At 44.6% G+C, this 22,566-nt stretch overlaps 1 long non-coding RNA gene across 1 annotated transcript in view; it reads left to right on the top strand.

The window, feature by feature from the left end:
- Positions 1-1,946: 1,946 nt before the first annotated feature.
- LOC146809900 (uncharacterized) overlaps positions 1,947-22,566 on the top strand; it is a 107,448-nt gene continuing 86,828 nt past the window's right edge. The window contains exon 1 of the long non-coding RNA XR_014965591.1: positions 1,947-2,049. This is a non-coding gene — a long non-coding RNA (uncharacterized LOC146809900). The remainder of the gene's footprint in view (positions 2,050-22,566) is intronic.

The raw sequence follows: 22,566 nt of genomic DNA on the forward strand, positions 1-22,566 counted from the left end.
TGACTCTCAAGGTGACTCACAAGCTGCTTATTTACCAGAGACTCCAGTATTTTCCCAAAGTAAGGTAGCAGAGAGATTGGCCGATAATTCAAAAATATCTCTGGATCCACCGAAGGTTTTTTTAGAATAGGCCTGATTCTGGCTTTCTTCCAGCATGATGGAAAGTCAGATTCTACCAAGGACTTGTTAAATACTTTGACTAATCTAGTTAGGACTGTAGGGTCCAAAGTAGAGAACATTTTGGAAGGGAAAGGGTCATCTGGGGAGCCGGATTTGATTTTTATCATGGCCTCGGTGACAGATTTAAGGTCACATTCCTTGAAATTCAGTAAAAGTTCACCTGAGCTAAGTGGGGTGCAAGGGAGTTCTTCCAAGTCGGTGTATGCAAGGATAGGAGGGAAGGTACGATGAATATTCATAATTTTTTCCTCGAAGAATTCTGAGAGGGAATCGGTCCACTTTTGAGAAACGTATACTGTGGGTTCGTTAGTAGAGGTTGTGAACTCTTTGAGGATATGATATAACTTCCTTGAGGAGTTCTCTGCCTTATTTATCCTGTTTACCAGATATAATTTTTTTGCTAATTTAATTTCAAACATATAACTGTTATGCTGCTTCATGTAGTTTTCACGATCTACGTGATTTTTGGTTTTTCTCCACAGTTTTTCTGCGGTGCGGCATAAACATTTAGTGGTGTTGAGTTTGTCAGTGAACCACGGAGAAGTTCTGTTCTTGGACCTGATATTCTGTACCGGCGCAATTAGGTCAAGAGTAGTTAAAATAGCATTATTTAATTGTAAGACATCGTGATCAACACTAGTTGCAGAGTTTAGGGAGTTGAAACAAAAGTTATCTTTAAATAGCGGTGTAGTTACTTTACGCCAAGGTCTGCGTAATACAAACTCACTGTCCAGGTGGGGTTTCTTATTAAGTGTAGAAGGGATAGTAAATTTCAATAGATGATGATCCGTCCATATTAGTGGCACCTGAGTTTCAACAGTCATTTCCATTGCATTAGTAAAAAGGAGGTCAAGCGTATGGCCAGCACAGTGAGTGGACCCAGTCACCAATTGGCCAAGACCAAGAGTACTCATATCTGAGAGCAATTTGTCTGTGTCTGGATTGGCAAGCAGTTCCGCATGATGGTTAAAGTCTCCAATAAGCAGGAAATTATCAGAAACTAAAACATGTGGGGCAATGATTTCGACTAACTGGTCAGAAAAGTCGCCCTTTAAGCCAGGGGGACGATAGACCAGGGCTCCTCTCCAGGAGCCATTTAAAAGGCCAATGATCTTAAGGTACAGATTTCTATTTTACTGCAAGATACATTGTCCAAGACACTAACAGTGAAAGCACCTTTATATACAATGAGTAGCCCACCCCCTCTTTTCTCCTTTCTGTCGATTCAAATAGTTTAATATTCGGGTGGAAGGGCCACATGTAGATCGGGACAGGCATGCTCCTGTAACCAGGTTTCAGTAATAAAACAGATGTCTGGGTCAATATGAGCCAAAAGATCCCTTACCTCCAGAGCATGTTTAGGAATGGAGCGGGCGTTAAAGTAGATTGCCTTCAGTGAGGTAAGGGGAGCACTACACTTCCTAAGGATTCTAGGTCTGACGGACGGAGTTGGGCTGTAAAGGACAGAAGGACGTCTAATTTCTGGACACGGAGTCAAATCAATTTCAGATGTGCCCGAGTGTTTGATAGGCGGAACATTTAAGCATTTTAATTGGGTGCTTGAGTATTGAATTAGACCCATTATCGGATAGTCGGCAGTTGCGAACCAGAGATAATGGTAGAGACAAGAATGCCTAAGGTCAGGGACCCGACCCAAACTGACAGAGTTTGTGGCTGCTACCTAGCGCAGACAGGATTGCCCTCGCCCAGGTCAAATAGGAAATTTGACAGGAAGACTAGAGCGTGTCCCTAGACTTCCGCCGAGACCGGAAGTTGTACAAGCCTCGGGTGACCCTCCGTGCAATCGGCACACGCCGTGACAGACCGGGGTCTGGGCTGTATCTAAGAAGAGGCGAGTGATCAGTGCAGGTAAGTTAAAACGTTTTTAAAACACAGTGAAAATACCGTTTCAAATATTTACATTAAAAACACAATGCGGCGTGTGATCAGTGCAAATAGGCTAAGGCGTTTCAGACACAGTAAAAACACAGTTTAAAATATTAGATTGAATAACAATGACAATGATAGCTGAGATAAAATAAGCAGTTAATAACGATATCAGAGGCGGGGGAGAGAGCAAGGAGCAACGGTCATTACCGTTCAATTCAGAGCAGTGCTTATGTTCATCTTTTTTTTTTTGACCAACCAGTAAGAACGAAATAAAAAGACAAGCCAAAATGCTTGGTCGGGACGGAAGGAGGCCGCACAGGCATGGAGCAATATATAGAACCAGTTATTTTGTTATTGAGAATACAAGCAGAACAATGAAACGAGCATCATTGAGTGTTATTGTTCAAATCCAACAAGGAATTTTCATAGCTGGGTTTCCCACATGCTATTTTATTTCCACATCAGTTGATGTGACTCATTCTGTAGCGGGACGGTGGGCAGGAAATGCGTTTCTTCACCAAATCTACATTTTGTTGGGAATTTACTCCACAAGTTCCCATCATTAGGGGTGATGCTTGGAGTGGGGCTGGACATTGATAATGAGTCTCCGCGTGCCTTCCAAATGGAGGTCAATGCCAGATCGTGAAATGGGGGAGAGACTGCCAAAAATCTGGAGGAGGCTTCCTGTCCAGGCTCAGAACGAGAACATCCGAGACACCAACAGCCTCGTCCCAGAACGCAGAACGAGAACGGGTCCATGAGTTATGGCTGTTTTTGATTGTTTTAGGCGCAGCTATAAAACTACAACAGACTGTAAACTGTGCACATAGAAGTCGTTGCGCTGCTAAAAAAAAGTTGTCTAGACTCGACCATAGCTTGTTGCATCATCTATTTTTCTGTTTATGTAGCTCCAACGTGCCGCCTACTGGCAACTTGATCGGGCTCATGAATGAATATACATCCACTTAGGTTTCAACTGGTTGCATTTTTAAGGTGATTTTAGCCAGACCTAATAGTTTAGTAAAAATCACTAAGCATGAAGGGATCATTAGAGTCATACTTATGTATATATTCATTTAGGAGCCATAGCATGTGGAATGGAAATAACAATTTCTATTCTGAAATTAATTGTGTTTTTGTCAAATATCACAATGATATTTACTGATGGTTAAACATAGACCTTAAAGGTGAGAGGTTAAGATGTGGACCATGCATAGACGTTGTGTAGGAGGATCAGTGGCAGGCATTGCACATATACATATTCACACTTCAACAATAACAATTATCTCATGCTGTAAATGCATGTGGAGATGCAGGGATGTGCCATTTCAACATTAATGCCAATGCTTCTGAGATTACGGAGATTGCTTTAAGGTGGTTTAAAAGGTTCCTGGGGAGGGAGTAATCCACACTCTAAGGGACTGGTATTCCATTGGGATTATCCAAGCAGATTGAATGAGCGAAAGTGGGATTGGGCAGAAGAGGGTTCAGGTTCTGGTAGTTGCTAGATTTTGCTCCACCAAACACAGCTGTGAAAGTGAGGAGGGGGTGACCTGAGGTTAAGAGGCATCTTCAATCTGCATGAAAGGGATAGAATATTGGCTTTAATTAGGTTTTCTAGGCTGCCACATGATTCTGCTGGGTTATGGTTCTGAGTGGGAATTGAAAATCTAATGAGGCGTTAAACCAGGGGTCTCCAACCTTTTCTGTATTGAGAGCTACTTCAGCTCAAGGAAAGTCCTGTTGAGCTACTAGCAAATTTTATCACTGTAAAATATTGACAGCACATGTAAACATTACACTATGACCACCCTAAGCAGGGTTATCATAGTGCCACCCAAGTATTCCAGGAGATAGTACCAGAATAAATGCTAGGGAAACATTTATCAATATCAAATGCCCCCACCTGACTGATAAAGTAACATTCAAATCTTCACATGCCTTGTGGCACAAAGGACATAACCACAGCAATAAGTTTTCTCAATTCAGCTTGACATATCTTTCAAGTATCAACTTTAAATGTGTTTTGGAATTGCAACCTTTTGTCTTCATCAGCATATCAATTTCTGAAAATATACAGATTTTTCTTTCACCACTTTCCATTTTGAGCAAACAAACTAAATTTTCCTGAAGAAAACCCTTGTTTGAAAAAAATGCCTTTAAAGTACACGTTTTCATTTTTAGGAAATACATAGTCCCCAAACATCAGCTAGTCATTTTAATTGGGCACTCACCTGTACAAATGCCTCAAATGGGCAGACTGCTTCAAATGCTCAGGTATTACAGTCATAATCCATGGCACCATAGCACCGAGGATGACTGTATAATGCCAATAATGCCCACCAGTATAAATTGTTCCAAGTCTGGACACCATAAGGACCAGGATGGCCACCATATTATTAGTCTTGGTTATTATTATGCAAGGGGCAGCCACAATTATATCAGGAACACCTAAATATAGTGCAGTCTTGCTGTTAATATGTCACTGATGGCTGCCAGTGTACCATAACTAGACCACGAATACCCAAAATAGTACAGAATGTCCATAATTATGTCATTGGCACTATTATGCCATGAACTGACACAATTGTGCAGCAGACAAAACACATATGATGGGGGCTAGCATACCCATTTGGTAGTCCTTGACACCAGGTGTAGCTTACAGGAAGCAACAGTGTTTATAATGGACGCAAACATAGATGAATGCAGATGAGGCTCTTCATTTTTTCTGCTCAGGATCATAGCTTTCCTCAGCCCTTGGCTGCTCATGCACCCAACTGAAACATTTTCACTGTGACTCCTGCAGTCCCACACTTTAGTGGGTCAGCCCCGATTACTGCTCAGGCTACCACTGCCACTCTTCATTTATGGCCCACTGTTCACACGCATGGTGAAATTGATAAAGCAGGGGACTACCACATGGCTAATCACCTTGTGACTTAGTCCGAGATTGGATAAAGGTGACCATGTGGCAGACTCAATAGGCCGACACAGTGCGTGTTTGATTGTTAATATTAGTCCCTGCCATAGGCTGGTTGGCTAAAGATCTTCAGATGAGAAGTGCTGCCTTTTTTAATATGCTTAGAGTCTCTGCATAGACTCTCTGAATGAAATACTGGGATTGACGTCACCTCTGAGAGCTACTTTGAGGGTACTGGCGAGCTACCAGTAGCTCCCGAGCTACTCGTTGGAGACCCCAGCGCTAAACTTTCTCTTGTGGTCATGAGAGGAGTTAGATCAAGGTGAATTTATGACGTCTTTGTGCACCCTGCCGAGGGAAGATGAGATGGAGGCAAGGTGTAGTTTTGGTTTTGATTGGGACAAAGTTTTATATAGTGGAAGAGGTAAAATATGAGCCAAGTAGATAAGGGCATGGAAGTGAATTCAGTGCTGGTTAAAAAGTACCTGACAATGTGGCAGGCCTATATACATATCAATTGAACTGCAATGTGAGTGAGAGGGAGTTGTATGGTGATTGGTACAATGTTAAACAAGGAGCTAAGAGAAGAGTGTGTTTGGAAATAATTATTAGGCATATTATCAAGACAGGCGATAAAATTATCGCCGCTAAAACGGCGATAATGGGCTTGATAATATGCTCTATGGAATTCCAATTGAAGCCCACATTAGACGTCCTTCACATTTAACATGGGCTTCAATTGGAATTCCATAGAGTATATTATCAAGCCCATTATCGCCGTTTTAGCGGCAGTCTTCTGCCGCTAAAGCGACGATAATTTTATCGCCTGGCTTGATAATATGCCCCTATATCTTCTTAGTCAAGGAAAATGAGTTTGGCAGAGGAGCATAGGGGCATATTAGCAAGGGCTGGCGATATAATTATCGCCGCTTTAGCGTCCGTTTTTGGGCAAAAAGCGGCGATAATTATATCGCAATATCATTAAGGACACGCTAGCGCGTGTTTCCTTGATGTAGAGCCCGTTTTTTCACAGCCTCGCATCGCTAATGATATGCAAAAGAGGCGTGGCTGTGAAAACAACACATGTTAATATCGTGAAGGCAGCTTCGCGATATTAACAAGGAGGTGCAGCGATAAAAAAAATCGCGCTACCTCAGCCTTAACTCAGGAATTTAACACCTGTTAAATTCCTGACTAAGGCATACTTCTAATGGGATATGGATTATGCTGATAGGACCACAGGGTCCTATCAGCAATATTATAGCTGTTTCCAATGGAACATCGCTGGAAAACCAGCGATGTTCCATTGAAAACACCGCTATCGCTGAAATATTATCGCCATAGCGCTATGCGTTGTAAATATAGCGTTATCATGGCGATAATATTCAGCGATAGCTGGCGATAATTTTTCTATCGCTATGAACGGCCAGCGATAATTATCGCTGGCCGTTGATAATATGCCCCATAGTTCGTCACAGAAGGATGTGCTGTGTCCAGCTGGATGGTGAATCACAATTTGTGAGTCTTAAAAAGGACAGGGACTGCCATAATCAAGTTTTTCAGTGGTGGAGAGGTAAGGTAGTGGCATATGGTGCGGAAGCATCTTGTTTAAAAGAATGTACCATCAGGCCCTTTTCAGCTGCCTCTTAACCCTGGAAGAAAAGGAGCGTGTGAAAATCAGTCTGTAATTTTTCTTTCCGACATTCTAAGAATAGTCATTTTCATTCCATAACTCATATAAGTCCCACTCAAAAACAGTCACTTCGGAGTCTTGTGTTTCTTTTTTTTCCATCCAAATTTTTATTAAATCAATGCTTTTCATCAGAAACAGTCAGCGCAGCCCAGCCCAGCCAACATGTTTCGTCCATAAGGACATCATCAGGGCTCAAAATCACAATTAGGTCAGAAGACTCTATTCTTTCTAAATCAAGCATTGACCAGATGGAGACTAGATGAGCAGCAGTCAGGAGATCTCAACGGAAAAGTTGCGTGGATTTAGAGTGCGAGAACAATGAGAACAGGAGGCCATGCATTAACATGAATTGTGTTGCACACTGACATACATAGCTCTGAGGGCCCTTGTTACCTGTCTTTGTCCAATTTATTGGAGCAATACACATCTCACGTTAGGTGGAGCCATCAGGAATCAGGTGGCAGGAATGCCTTTTTGTTTTAGGTAGAGAAATGACAATGTTCTAAAAGTGTAATTTCTAAAACAGTAATTTAAAAATCGACTTGACCATTGCATTTGATGTCAAATTACTATTAAAATGAGTAAGTGAATCGTTTTGCTAGCTATTCTCATACTAATTTTAGCACTTATTAAAAGTATTAATGTAAATTAGTGTTAACCTATGGAGAGCCAGCATTGCTACAGTGGAAAAAGAATTTGTAGGTTTTTCACTGCCTGAACATGTAAAACAATTTTCTTTTTATTAGGGATCCTGAATAGGGTAATCAAAGGAGGGGGGACTAAGTTTAAGGTAAGTTTCCAACTAACCCACTGAGTAATTCTGGTCCAATGCTCTGTCAACTTTGGACAAGTAAAACAGATATGAGACCAGTCCCCTTTTGGATGGTTGCATCTAAAGCACTCGGATGATACCGATGGCAACATTTTTTGGAATTTGTTGGGGATGTAGTATAGCTGCCATTTGGAAAAAAAGGCCAAAATTCTCCCCACGTATGGATTTCTTGGAACATACATTATAATCCTTCCATAGTGTTGCATCTATCCGACACCCCGTAGTCTCTTGTATTTTTAAAGGAGCATTAGGAACTATTTGTTCCGAAATTTGTTCCAGCAGTATGCGATACCAGTTCCCTACCCCCATGAATTCTTTTACATAAAATGCATAACTAATAGCCTCAGGGATTGGACTGTCCGGAAGTTGTAATTTTCTTACTGAACTGGAGATCTGTAAATATGAAAACGCTAGGGCTGAAAATCCTTCTGATCTGCCCCCTTTAACTTGTTCCCAGGACATCATTGCCCTCTGAATCATAAAATCCCTTATATGATAGATTCCTAGCCCTTCCCAATTGCTTAACGTCTGCCGATCTATCGATAACCCTAGATCCCTAGTGTCTTATCTTCATATCTGAATGGATTGATGTAAACCTAAACTCATTCTTTATTTGAGTAAACCTGTCTAGGATTATATGCAGTTTTATATCTATTATGCTTGTGTAATCTAGGGATCTTGATAAAGGGTTTTAGCTGGATATTGTTTTCTAATAGCATTTTCTGAAGACAAAAATTAAACCCAAAAGCATGTGGCAAAGCCATGCGCCCACACCAGTCCATAAACGCAGCTTGAAAATATTCTTTCATGTGTCTGAGCCCTAACCCACCTTCGTCCGAACTCAACTGTAATGTTTTTAGTTGAATACGTGTTTTTTCCCCTAGCCAAATAAACGTATGCAGCGTTTGCTCTATTTCCAAAAAATTGCTTTGAGGAACTTTGATGAAAGCATTTGAAAATACAAAGATGAATAGCGGGAGCTTTATCATTTTTATCAAGGCGATTCTCCCGATTATGGAAAGGGGTAGCGTTTGTCAATTACTTAGGATTTGTTTAGCTTTGTTAAGGGTAGAAACATAATTAAGTGAAAAAAGTTGGGAAAAATCATGAGCAACCCTAGATGCCCAAATAACCAATTGGATTAGCCTTTGCAACCTGTATCCGAAGTTCCCAAGGAGAAACATGGTTGGGACAATTGAATAGTAAATTCTCTGACTTATTATTATTGATCATATATGCTCCTAAATCCCAAAAAGGTCTAAATAATTCAAAGGTTCATTTAATATTTACAGAATCTGCCTCCAGATAGAGAATTAGGTCGTCGGCACATAACGTAAGTTTAGGTGCCGCAACTATTGGTGGTATAATTAAGGGGTTCTGAAATATCAGGAAAGCAAGTGCCTCAATGAATAGAGCAAATAGGACAGGTGACATTGGACACCCCTGTTGTGTACCTCTCAAGATCTTAATTGTCCCTGCAACATGCGCATTCATTATATTTTTTGCCTCGTCTTTTTCATATATTTTCTGTAGAATATCCATAAAGCCAGAAGGAAACTCAAATTTCATTAAAATGGCAAATAAAATGCTCCAATTTACCCAGTTGAAGGCTTTTTTGCGTCAATCATAATGATTGCCGCTTTAATGTCATTGTGTGAAAAAAAATCAATCGTTGGACTAAGAAATTTGTATTATTTGTAAGGAGCCTCCCCGGTAGAAAGCCGCATTGGTCCTCATGTACCAGATTTTGCACTATTAGAGTAATTCTACTTGCCAATATTTTAGTAAAAAGTTTATAATCATCATTTAATAAACTAATAGGGTGATATGATCCAGGATTACCAGGTGTCGCACCCTATTTTTGAAAACTATGACTGCTTCAGAAAATGTTTTCGATATCTGACAACCTTCCAAAATTGCAATAAAGAAGGTTACCAATAAATTGATTATTTGTGCCATTTATTTTTTATAAAATACGATAGGTAAACCGTCATTACCACAGGCTTTCCCGCCAGGTGTATTTTTAATAGCCTTCTGGACCTCGATTTCAGAAATTGGGTCCATAACCTGGGCTTTTTTAAAACAGTTTTGTGTGGGCAGCTCCATTGTACTGAGGAATTTATTGACTCCTTCGACCAATACTGGGGCAGAGTACAACTTAATATATTGTAATGGGAAGACCCCATCGATTTCTGCTATTTGATGTACATCTTGACCTTTCTCCTCATCAAAGATAGATTTAATAGCAGCATTATTATGTTTTTTTTAACAGAGCATGCCAAGAATATGCCTGTGTGTTCGCTCTCATCATACCATTCTAGTAAGCATCTCTTTTGGTTTACTATTGCCTGGGCTTCTTAGAAGTCTTTAATGTTCTGTTTGGCCTCTTTTAAGCTAGATGCTGTTGATCCCGTATGTATCATGGAATGGAGTTTGCTTGCCTCACCTAAATCTCATTGTAGTTATCTAGCCCTTTCCATTCTCTCTTTGATAATACTCGCCTTACACGCAATCACCTCTCCTCTAATAAAGACCTTGCTGAAAACTGCAGCGCTGTCCCCAAGTTCCTGTAGGCAAAATCCATAAGTAATTCTTGCATTTTTTTTATCCAGCCGCCATCGATCAACAAAGTTTTATCCAACGTCCACCACGGTTGCTCCCCTGAGCTACCTTTTATTCTAATCTCTATCACCGGGACCAAATGGTCCGAAAAGGGGTTAGGAATAATCCAGGACTTCCCCTTTTCGCATTGGTGTGGGATCAGAAAAAAATCAATTCTAGACGCTGAGTTATGTCTTTTTGAGAAACAAGTGAACTCGCTTATAGCGGGATACTGAATTCTCCATGGATCAACTAAGGCAAATTCTCTAATCATTTTCCTCAGTTATCTAGTGGTTAGTAGATTGTTTTGTGACTTATTTCTACAAGAGGAGTTTAATTGAGGGGTTCTCTACTTACACGCTCGCATTTCTTCCCATATTTTGCTCAGTTTGCACACGCTGTTTTAACTTGTTTTAAAAATATTGAAAATACTGAAAACTAACTGTTAGGCCTTTTAAGAATTATTTTAGCATGATTTATGTGTGACTGTGTTTGCTGTGCTGTGAATTTGAATTTGATCCTGACTTCGATTGGGGGCTCTTACTTGACTTCCTGATTCCCCGGTCAGTCAGTGAGAGATGCCATTTTAGGTCAGTTTGCTCTGTAGTTTTTCTGGCTGCCGGGATTACAAATATGCACGCTGTGCTGACGCGCAGAGGACGAGTGCAGTGGTTGCGCCGCTGGCATGCCAAAGGCGCGCCTAAGGCAAACCCATCTGCACCCGTCAGCGTCCCGGATGTGGCCAGGGCTAGTCACTCTGCCCGTCGCCCTATTGCCCCTATGGATAGGCTGTGTTACACTAGTAAGTCACTACGGTTACTTTGTCCATCTACTTGTAACTCCCATGGCTTGCTAGACCTGCAAACCGGTCGGATCACTACTTGTGCTGTGTGTGGCTTTAGACTGTGTTTAGACTCGTCTAGTTGTGCTCTAATTATGTATTCCTTTATCAGGCCCACCAGGCCTCCTCCTATCTCAGCGGCTCTTATCAATGCTCGATCCCTAAAGAAACACCACTTAGATGTTTTTGAGCTCTTCCCAGACAAACCAGCGAACCTATTGTTCATTACAGAGACATGGCTGGATGATACTTCTGACCCGATTGTCACGCTGGCCACTTCTGTGGGCTATAGGATCACCAGAGCAGGCCGTACTGTGGGAAGGGGGGGGAGGAGTGGCTATTATGTACATGGACAAGTGGGATCTTCACAGGGGAGTGACTAACTCATGGGGTGATTGCGAAGCCCTGGACTTTAGTATTCGGTTCTCTGCCCATTTTACGCTGGGAGGCTCTCTGATATACAGACCCCTTGGCTCTACCAGGGCCTTTCTTCAATCATGGCCCGATGCAGTGACCTCACGGGCACTCCGCTTCTCCCAGTACATGGTGCTGGGAGATTTGAACATTCATCTCGACCAGTCTGACTCCAGGGACTCACTTGCCTTTGGCAATATTCTTCAACTTGCCCAATTCTCTCAATGGGTTAATCTCCCTTCTCACCAAGGAGGTCATATTCTCGACCCAATCTGCTCCAACTTTCCTATAACGGTTGAAGTTCCCCTACCAGTGTCATGGTCGGACCATTATCTTAACTACTTCTCTTGGGAGGTGTCCTTGGCCAGCCCTTCTGGTCGCTGTTCTCGCACACCAGCTTTTAAAAAAATGTACCCCTCTAAATTTGGCACGGCCCTGGTGGCATCCAGACCCACTCTTTCTCTGGATCTCGAGGGGAGTCTGATGGGGTTCTCAAATTGGGTTTCCAAAACCATGAATAAGCTAGCGATACCCACTTCTTCTACTCTCTCTAGGGAATCCCCTTCCAAGCCCTGGTTCATCCCGGGCTTGTCGACTCTTAAGCATGAGTGCAAAAAACTTGAGCTTGCCTGGCACCTTGTGAGTATTGCCCCTTGGCTAAGGGTAAACTCAGGCATAGACAAAAAGCTTACTATGCCACGATTATACAGGCTAAGAAACAATACTATGCAGCACGTATCAAGCAGGCGCAAAACAACTCTGAGGAGATCTTTGCAATAGTTCAGAGTTTACCTCTCCCACGGCGCAGTCAAGCTCACTTTCTGTCACAGAGGATTGGTGCAATACTCTGTCTATTTTTTTATGGATAAAATCCGCACGATTCAGGCGGCCTTTTCAGCCAGCCCGGGGACTTTGTCCGACTACCTGCCGTGTGTCTCTTTGCCTGATGCCCGCGCATGCGCATTTCTCGCGAGAAATGCGCATGCGCGGGCGTCCGCGCATGCGCATTTGTGTGAAGAAGTTGCTGGCAAGCAGGAAGAGGGAGCCCCGGGACGCCGCACTGCAGGTAAGATTATTTATTTACTTTTTACATCCTTTAAAGTATTTTAAAATGAGGGCGGGCGGTGCGTAGTGGGGCCACGCGGAGCGCGCGAGTGTGCGTAGATTTTGCCACACTACGCGCTGCTCCACGTAGCCCCACTACGCCCACTACGCCCAGGGTTAGTCTGGATGCCGGTGGGAGAGCAGCCTTAGTTATGCTTGACCTATCGGCAGCGTTTGACACGGCCCCACACTCACTGCTACCTGCCCAGCTCACTGAGGTTGGCATCTCCTGCTCTGCCTGGGGCTGGCTTAGGCCCTTCCTGGATGGGAGGATGCAACAGGTCTGGCTGCCGCCGGATGCGTCAGCTCTGCAGCCGGACTCACAGGGGTCCCACAGGGGTCTTCCCTTAGCCCCCTCCTATTTAACATCTCTGTCACTCCTCTGGTCTATTTGGCCGAGGACCTGGGAGCTAAGGTGATTGCCTATGCGGATGACACTCGGCTCCTGTTTACCTGGGAAAAGGATGCGGACTCTGTATCATATGTCCATCACTGCTTGTCTTCAGTTTTCAAGTGGCTTGCCGCCGCGTAACTCAAGTGTAACGAAGACAAGCCGGAGATTCTCCTTTATGGCAATTTCCCCCCTGGCTTCAGGGACACGATCTGGCCTTCCAGGTTTCCCCTGCCAACTTCCAATGACATAGCTGCTAAGAATTTGGGGGTATGGTTCGAGGATAACTTATCCTTTTCCACCCAGGTCAAGAAGCTCGCAGGCAGCTGATTTGGCCTCCTTAAAACCTTAAGGAGATTCCTCTCCATTCTTCCCAAGCCTGCTAAAGAGACGGTCATCCGCACATTGATACTCTCCCGCTTGGATTACTCCATTGCTTTGTATGTGGGCATTCCCGGTTATGCTTTGAACAAACTCCAGGTTGTTCAAAATGCGGCTGCCAGGCTCCTCCTTGGAATTTCCAAAAGGAGTAGCGTGTGTGAACATTTACGCTCACTGCACTGGCTTCCTGTAGCCGAACAGGTCAAATTTAAATCCCTTGTCATTGCCCATCGCGCCCTCTATGGTCATGGCCCTGCATATTTAAGGAAGCGGTTTTCTTTCTACGTCCCGGTGAGACAACTACGCCCATCAGCACTTCTTTTAGCTAAAGTGTTCCGCTTCTTTCGCCATAGACTGGGCGGACGCTCCCTTGCTGTGAAAGCTACCCAGGCTTGGAATGCTCTTCCTTTTGCACTTCATGACACCCTCTGGCTTTCAAGAAACATTTAGAAACATACCTCTTTGCCTAGTGTCAGTTCGTTGACTCCACTTGGTTTCGCGCTGGGACACTCCTTGGAGTAGCCACACGCGTTCTAAAACTATATAGCATAACATAACATAACCTAATTCTAGATTCTGGATACAATTAAAATCGCCCCCTATAATTATAAACTCATGTAATGGTGTTAGCGAATTAGCCACATTTTCTAAAGTTGATGTCTCATCTTCTATAGGGTCATATTAGCTAACTACATGGAAAGTCTGATCCCCAATCTAGAGATTTACCATCACCCATCTAGACAGTGGGTCACTCATAGACCGGAAAGCCTTCCCCGGATAGTAACTGGTAAGTAGTATTACCACCCCCTAACTGCTGCATCGGCTGAAGACCGAAAAGCCTGCTTTATGAACTTCGGACATTTAGGTAAGGGCATATATTTTTTTAAAGGAGTCTCCTGTAGTAGAAACACTTGTGTTTGCTTTATCATTTGCCAACAACAACATTGTCAGTTTAGTTTGATTATTACCCCTATTAATATTACATGAAGCTATCCATAATATCTGATTCTCAGCCATTAGCAACGACTATCTCCTTCTGGCCTTACACGATCTGGCTACTGCCATCCCCCTTATCATCTCTTCTACTATCATAGTTATTTCTACTACATCCAATCCTCCATCTTTGCACAATGCTCCTATCCTGGTATGTGATAACCATTTTCTTTTTTAAGCCTCCCACCTCAAAGGGACCCCATATCCTCCCCCTACCCTTGAATTGAGCTCCTACTCGTCATGGGCCACTTCCCCCCCTGTGCCCTTAAACAACACCCTCACCTCCCCCCTTTACTACTACAACTGTACCTTGGTATGGTACTTAGAGCTCCCTCCGGAGGAGACAAGGCAGAACAGCCTACCTTCCCAAAATTAAGCTGGGATGGAAAAGTAAAAAAGAGAACCCTTGATTTTTATCCTTAGCAACGATTATTACTATCCTTTTCCTATCATTATGTCGATTTTTTTACTGTTTCCCCATTCTTCATTAATTAGGAACAGGAAGTCTTTAGCCCGTTCCACTGACTGCAAGATGTGCAATTGACTTTTATGCAAGACTTTTAGCTTGGATTGTTGTATGATACCAGCTGGAGCATTATAACATTTAAATTCATCAATCATTCCAATAAAATCTTGATGTCTTCGTGCTGCCAAAGCTGAATTATCAGAGTATATTTTGAATGAAAAATTGTCCGGGGCAGTAAAGGACTTCATTTGAATCGCTTGAGACCGAATTTGTTCTTTGATTCTGATCTCTCCAAAGTTAACCAGGATTGTTCTTGGATACTTTGGATTTATAGGACGAATCGCCGGTACTTGATGCGCTCTATTGATGGTCAGATCACCAATGTCTTTCGCTTTTTCCGGGAGAACTATTTTTCGCACCAACTCTGTGATTAATTGGGCTGGTGACTGCCCTGCTTCACGATCTTCAGGAATATCAGATAACCTTAGATTGGTACATCGAGCGTGGTTTTCAACATCATCCAATTTCAACTGTAGATCTTCAAACTCTGTTTGCAGTATAGGTCAAATTGCTTTCTTGATAATTGCTATTTAATTCTAAAGAGGATACCTTCTGTTCTACCTGTGTCAAATGATTCAAGAGTTTGTGAAAGTTCTCATTGAGCTGGCCCAGTTGCTCGCTGGTTTTGCGATGTGCGGATTCTTGAGAAAGATTCATTTCACGAAGCTCACATAGTATCTGATTTAATGTCGTCTTGACAGTGGTAGTTTGTACCATATATACTTGTGCTTCTACTTCTTCCTCTTCTGAACACGCCACCGCTAACTTTAAAGGCGATTTAGTAGGATCAGCTCCTATCTAGGCTGCACCCTTATCTGTGTTCTTTGTTGTTGGATCCATCCTGCTTTTTCTAGCCCGCGTAGATGTATATCCCACTCTACCTGGAGATAGGGATGGAGATGAATGATTTGAAGAGCGAGATTTGTTTTCTTCGCTTTGCTTTTTTGGGTGGGGTTTGTTCCTCTTGACACTTTTCTTGCTGCTGATGTGTCCCTTGATATACGCTTCATTGGGGACTCATTTTGTAATTTAGGCTATTATCATTTTTTTAGCATGATTTTTAGCAGGATGATGCCGGAGTTATCACAAGCCGCATCCACAGTAGGCGGACCTCTTCTGCAATCGACCAGCTTTCTCTCCTATCGAGGGGAAGTCTAAAGCTCTCCCCAAGCTGCTTCAAAACCCCGTTTTCTACGCTTCCCACTGTTGTGATTGGCTGGTCCAGCTTAAATAGTCTATATCAATGGGTGCTTGGCTAGAGCTGTTCTTATGTGCAAATGCCTAGTCCTTTCAAAGATCCTCTCCAATAATTGCTGCTGGAAATACCTTGATCCCATTAGCCTGGCTGTCCACATTTCAACCTCAGGTTTAGGTAATGGGGTGTGAAGAAAAAGGTAAAAATATCAGGAGACCCCCTGAAGAAAAACTCACCAGCAGATCCTGTGAGCTAGCATACTTCTTATCTTCTTGCCTTCTCAGACGTCTTGTGTTGAAGGTCGCATAGCTACAGCGCCAGCCAAATCTAGGAAGGGCATGCCAAAAGGCCACCATAACCCCCCCCCTGATCACTACAAACAGTTTGTGACCTTTTCTGTTTGACTCCTGCTTCCAGCGTCCAAGCGTTGGTTTCTGCCTTCGTTGTTTGCGGGCCAAAAATTCTACATGTCTTACTTTTTTTTAAATACCAGGCACTCTGCCCTTTGGGCATTTAAGGCCTAACTTAGGGGTGACTTATTTTTTTAAACATGGTTTTTAGTATCATTTTTCAAAGGAAACATAGGGTCACAGTAGTACAAATGCTGTGCATTGAGGATAACAGTGGTATATGGTTACATCATTAATTCTGTTCAAAATTCAGTTCCCTTTAAACATCAACGTGATGGCAGTCTTGCAGTCTAGGCCTGTATATTCCAGAGGCTAAGAGCGGAGTGGCTGTTTGCTCATCCTATGTAGGTGAGCTTGCCCGTGTGTCTGGGGAAAGTGGCCCTAAAACTAAAGGAAAGGTTGTGAGATTGTCCAGGTGATGAGGACAGACATCTAAGGGATGGTGGCAGCCAGACTTCAGGTTAAGGTGCTGTCCAGAGCTCTGCGACTGGAGAGAGGGCAGAGGAGGATGAAATCCATACGGGGATATCAGTGGAGTAGGGATTGCATGGGCCAACTGTGTTTAGTTGGTAGAGGTGGAGCCCTTGAGGTGTGAAGGTGGGGTCGGGCCACAAGCAAGTTGGAGCTGCTAAGGTGGGGTAGGGAGCTTGTGAGCCTCTTTCATAGGGTGTGGGTGGAGCCACTGAGGGGCGCAAGCTGGCAAACCTGATCGAGTAGGGTGTTCCAGGCTGTAGAGATGGGAATTTGACGTAGTCCTTGAGCCTCTTCATAGCAAAGAGCTTCCCCTCCAAACCTCTCCATTTGCACACCGCCCCATGACACACCACCACTGGCGGTGTCAATTCCCCCCTCCAATGCATGGGCCTCTTTCCCAACAGGAGTGCTCTGCTGGCAAAGTGCGTGTGTAACCCCGTGGCTCTTCCTGTGCCTGAATATGCCTAGGGCACAGGCTTTCCATCAGTAGATTTCAGGCTTGCAAGGTTGAGTGTATGGAAAGCCAATATGCAGAGTGGGAAGGAAATGGTCAAAGCACGTGACACAGATCGGCTGAGACTGATTGGCATCCGGGACATCACAAGTATGCTTTAGGGAAGTAGCGATTAAGCTGGTCAGGCATGAGATCGTCCCAGTGTAGTATAGAAAATTGAATGTTTTTAAACTGTGCATTCCGGGAGAAACCTCTGGAGGTGCTCCAGGGCCAGCTCCCATTCCGTGACGTGTACCACCCTCCCAATATCATCTTTTTTCCACCTGCTACGTAGCTCTGTCAGTGAGAACCCAGTGTGTTCACTGGACACTTTATAAAAAATTAGGAGTCCTTACCCTGCCCCCATTTTGAGTAGTGATTGTGGAACGGCGTGGACTTGGGGATCCTTGTTTACTGTGGACCAAAGAGTAGGTATCGCAGGGTTGTCTGTATGTTAAGAATTGTCTTTGGCACGTCGTGGTCAGTGATGAGCTGATCGAAGGTGAGCAGGTGCCCATCGGTGAAGAGATCCGGCAACGAGTGTTTAAGCCACTGCTGCAGGTCTGCAGTGAGTATATCCCCAGGGAGTGTGGCAGGCCCTGTAGAGGGAGTGCTGGGACATATGGTGAAATGCGGTATGTAAGAAAATTAATCATGGCCATGCATCTCTGGGCTGCTCTCATCTGTAAAGACCATGGGGATGGAATGGAGGTATCTTCCCAGGAAGTATAAAACTTCTAACTGTGGTCAGTGTAAAGGGGCCTGTCCCCTGCTATGTCTCGCCTAGGTTCCAGCCCACCAGAGAGAGGGACAGAGAGAGGGACAGCCACTGCAACTGAGCTGCCAGATAGTAGACCTCAAAAGAGGGGACACCCAGCCCATCCCGCCCTATCGGCAACTGCAGCTTTGCCATTGCCATGCAGTGACACTTGTCACCCCATATAAGCTCTCTCAGGAGGGTGGCTAGCTCCCAAAAAAAGAATTTTCAACAGGGAAATTCTCCTTTTCACGGCTGAAGCAATCTGTTTCCAGAACTACACCCTCGGTTTCAAGGAGGACAGTGCTTTTCTCAAGTTCCTGTTGAATAAACTGACTGTAGAGTGATAGATGTGTACACTGAGATGCCGGACTGTGGTGCTCCGCCAGCTTGCATGGATCGCGCAGGCAACACCTTCGGAGCGGGGAGGCTCCCCAGGGGAGCACTGGAGTGTAGTTGATAAACTCTGACTTTGACTCAGTTGACACAGAGGCCTGCAGTGCAGTTAAATGCATCTAATTTGAAGTTATTGGTTGTAAGGTTGAAGTGTACATCACAGAGACAGAGAAGCAGCTCGTCCGCATATAGGGGTACTGCATGCATTCCATCCTTCAAAGGGATTCCCCAATCTTGTCCCTGCTGACGAAGGCGGATAGCGAGGGCCTCCATTGCCATCGCGAAGAGCAGGTGGGCAAGGGGCATCCCGGCCTAGTCCACCTGCCTACGGGAAGGATGGTGAGATTGCCCGGCCCCAGGTGCAGCTGGGATGTGGGTTTTGTATATTTTAGGAGGTGGTTGCCCACTCCCATGTGGGCCAGTACTCAAATGAAGTAGACCCACGTGAGATTGTTGAACGCCAATTCAAGGTCCAAAATCAGGTCGGCCATGTAGGGGAATTATTTCGGAGCTTGCTCATGTACATAAAAAATGTGTCTATTATTTTGGGAAGTGCTATGGACAGGAACGAAGCCATTCGGTCAGGGTAGACTATCTCAGGGAGAATATGTGCTTATCTATCTGCTAGGATTTTGGCCAATATCTTACAGTCTGCGCCTAGGCTGGCGATCGGCCTATAGGATGACTGACTGTCAGCTTTGGGAGAGAGGCAGGAAGGAAATTTGCAGAGCGATGGGGCAATTCCCCCACATGTAGGGCTGTGTTGTACATCTCTGATAAGCAGGATGCGAGGCTCGTTTATTTATTTATTTAATGCGTTTTTATATAGCGCGGAATTTATCCGAAGGTGTCAGAGCGCTTCACAATAGGAGCAGTAATGATACATAAGGAGAAAAATGACAAGTGAGCATGTTACAAAATCAAACGGTACGTTACATGAGGCAATAGTGACAATTGTGCAAGTATCAGGAGCAAACAGGATACAACAGGTAGCAAACGATACGTTACAAAAGGAAAAAGTGACATGTGCAGGTTAAAAGAGCATACAAAGTACACGTAGAGGTAAAAAAATTGCAATAAATGGCAGACACTCAAAACACTAAAACAAAAGTTGCGTTACATGAGGCAGTGGTGGCCGTTGTGCATGTATCGAAAGCACACAAAATACAAGAGATAGCAAACGATACGTTACATAAGGAAAAAGTGACATGTGTGCATGTTACAAAAGCGTTCAAAATACAAGTAAAAGTATAATACTGCAATACATGGCAGACACTCAAAACACAAAAACACACTGGGAAGGCACTTCTATAGGCATGGAGAACAGAATTTCCTATAATGGAAGGACTTCCTTCAGAAAATAGAGGGCGTGAATTAAATTTGGAAGTGTCTTTGAAGGAGGAGAGCTTTGAGGTCAGTTTTGAAGGCCTCGGAAGAGCTGGTGGTCCGGAGCTGAGGCGGAAGTGAGTTCCAGATTCTCACCGCGTTGCCTGAAAAGGATTGGGCCATCGATCTTTCCTTCTTGAAAGTGGGAGGTTCAAGCAATACATTTTCTGCATTACGTGATGGTATGGAGCCTCCAGAGAGTTTCAGATTCTCCGCCAGGTAGCGAGGGAAGGAGGAGTGCAAGGCTTTGTGGGTGATACCCACAAAGCCTTGCACTCCTCCTCCTCTCGCTGGCTGTCTAGGCCTGGGTTTTTATTTCGAGCCAGGTCTCGGATGGCTTGTTTCACATCGGCGATTGAGATCAGTGCATCTAAGCTTTCATGGGCTTCAGCTGTGATAGAATAGGAAGCCTGGACATAAAGGGTAGTATTCAAAGAACACACTCAGGATGCTGGCTTGCATGTAGAGAGTGCCACCAGCAGGCAAAGAGATTTCTAATGTCGGGCGAATTAGCAATGAAAGTAAACGTCTGGAAGTGTCACCCTCGCGACGGGTCCTGGCGTCATAGGTATTGAAGTTAAAGCACTATACATGGGCTAAAAGAGCAGAATGTTTCTTTCTAGCCTCAACCATCACGGATCCCTTTAAATGCGCTGCTATCTGCCTTCCTCTCCAATGCCAGTAGTGTCTGCTTAACGGTCTTAATCTACCTGTCTAAGGTCCTGCCCATCCCTGCCACTACCTGTAGGCACATCCCCCTCGTGACCACCTTGAAAGTGCCCTATTCAATTGCTCTAGTGGATGCCAAGGTGTGGTTTTTGTGCAGTACTAGAGGATATTGGACTCTTGGGAGTTACGAAACATAGGATCCTCCAGGAAATCTCTAGGGAGGTGCCATGTGAGTGTTGGGGGGGTGGCCCATTCCACTGCACATCTATATATAGGCATTGTGATCAGATACCACTCTCCCCAGGTAGTCCATATGTTGTACTGATCCCAGAATAGCGTGGGAGCAGAGAATACAGTTTAGGTGTGCATATAGACTATGTGGTGTGGTATAGAATGAGTAAATCTGGGTGCTAGGGTATTTGGCCCTCCAGACACCATGCAAAGCACTCTGTTTGGTTATGTGGGGGAGATCGGGGAAGTGGTGGGTGGGAGCTGTCCAAGTGCAGGTCGAGCACGCAGTTATAATATCCTCCCAAGACCCACAGCATATGGGGTTTATGCGTTAGTACACTTGAGAGTGTGTTCCAGAAGGGTCCCTGATCCACGTTTAGGGCATGGATACTCCCCAACAGGAGCCATCTAGTTGGACCTCCCCTGCCCTTCTTGTCTATGATAGTATCAAGGCCTTGGAGGGAACTCCTGGGTGGATCCAGATCATTGCTCCTCTGGTGTATTATGAGTAGACAGTGGCATAAATCATCCCTCTCCAGCCCTTTTCCAGCTACTGCGGCTCTAAGCCTGTGGTGTAGGTCTCTAGGAGGAAGACAATGTGGGTGTGTTGATCCTTAAGGTAAAATGATATAGTGTATCATTTTTGTGCTGTGTGCATAACACACATGTTCAGGGTGAGGAATCTAGTGAGAGCGGGTCAGGCCATGGTGGGTGTAGTGACTGATGTTGGTCCCTGTCACGAAGGGGACATCATGGGCAAGCCCCCTCTGCTCCTGTGTCACCACCCTATCTCTTTCAAGGAAGCAGTACATATCTACTTGGCCCAAGTGCGGGGGGAGAAATACAGGTATCATAATAACTGGTATAAACAACTACTGTGAGAGCCTACCACAAACGGCGAAACTCCCAAACAGAGCAGTACATTTTACCTTCAAATAAAGAGGAGTTGTGGCTTTGGGAGTGCAGGTGATGTCCACTAGCGAGGTTGTCCAGGATGATCTCATCATTGTAGGGCTGGGCTCGGCCATAGGTGTGAGCAAAGCCGGGGAGGAGAGGCGGAGGGGGAAAAGAGATGGGTTGCTTCCAATCCCCCAAGAGTGGAACTCCAAAGTGTCTTAGTTCCAGAGAGGTGGGCAATATGGGGATTGAGGTATAGTGTGCAGGTCAGGGCTAGGCGCCGTCAGGTCCTGCATCAACCTTAAGGTGCTGGGGATCATATCAAGCTGTCTGCTGTCTGTGGGGTCACCAGCGGGGGGTCTGGAAATCCCAATGAAAGCTGTCTGAAGTGTGGGAGTCCTCACCAGTGGTGAAGATATGTTGTTCCCCATCCCTGTCTGCAGTCCCTGCTCCATCGTCAAGGGATGCTGCTGTCTGGAGGACCAGCACCTTTGTAGATGGGGATGTCGGGGAGGGAGCTCGCCTTGGACGATTCCTCCACTTGCGTCTTGGCTGTGGAGAGCGGGGAGCTGCTGCCGTTGAGCTAGTACGTGTTTCAGTGTGGTGCTTATCTGCCCAGTTCCAGGCCTCCTCATTGTCAGAAAGGAAGAGAGAGGTTACCTCTATAAGGATCTTTAGGTGGGAGCAGAAACAACAGGAAGTACTGAATGCCCATCTCTTTGCCCAAGCTCTTTGCCTCTGGGTCTAGTACGGGAAGGGCATGATGGTTTTGTCTTCAAGTTTCAGAAAACCCCTCTCCCTAGCTTCTTTCAAGATGGCGTCCCAGTCCTCGAAGTGGAGGAGCTTTGCTAGAACTGGGTGCGGTGGGACTCCTGGAGGGGGTCATCAGGCT

The sequence above is a fragment of the Triturus cristatus genome, chromosome 7 (genome assembly GCF_964204655.1).
Source record: "Triturus cristatus chromosome 7, aTriCri1.1, whole genome shotgun sequence".
NCBI classification, from domain to species: Eukaryota; Metazoa; Chordata; class Amphibia; order Caudata; family Salamandridae; genus Triturus; species Triturus cristatus.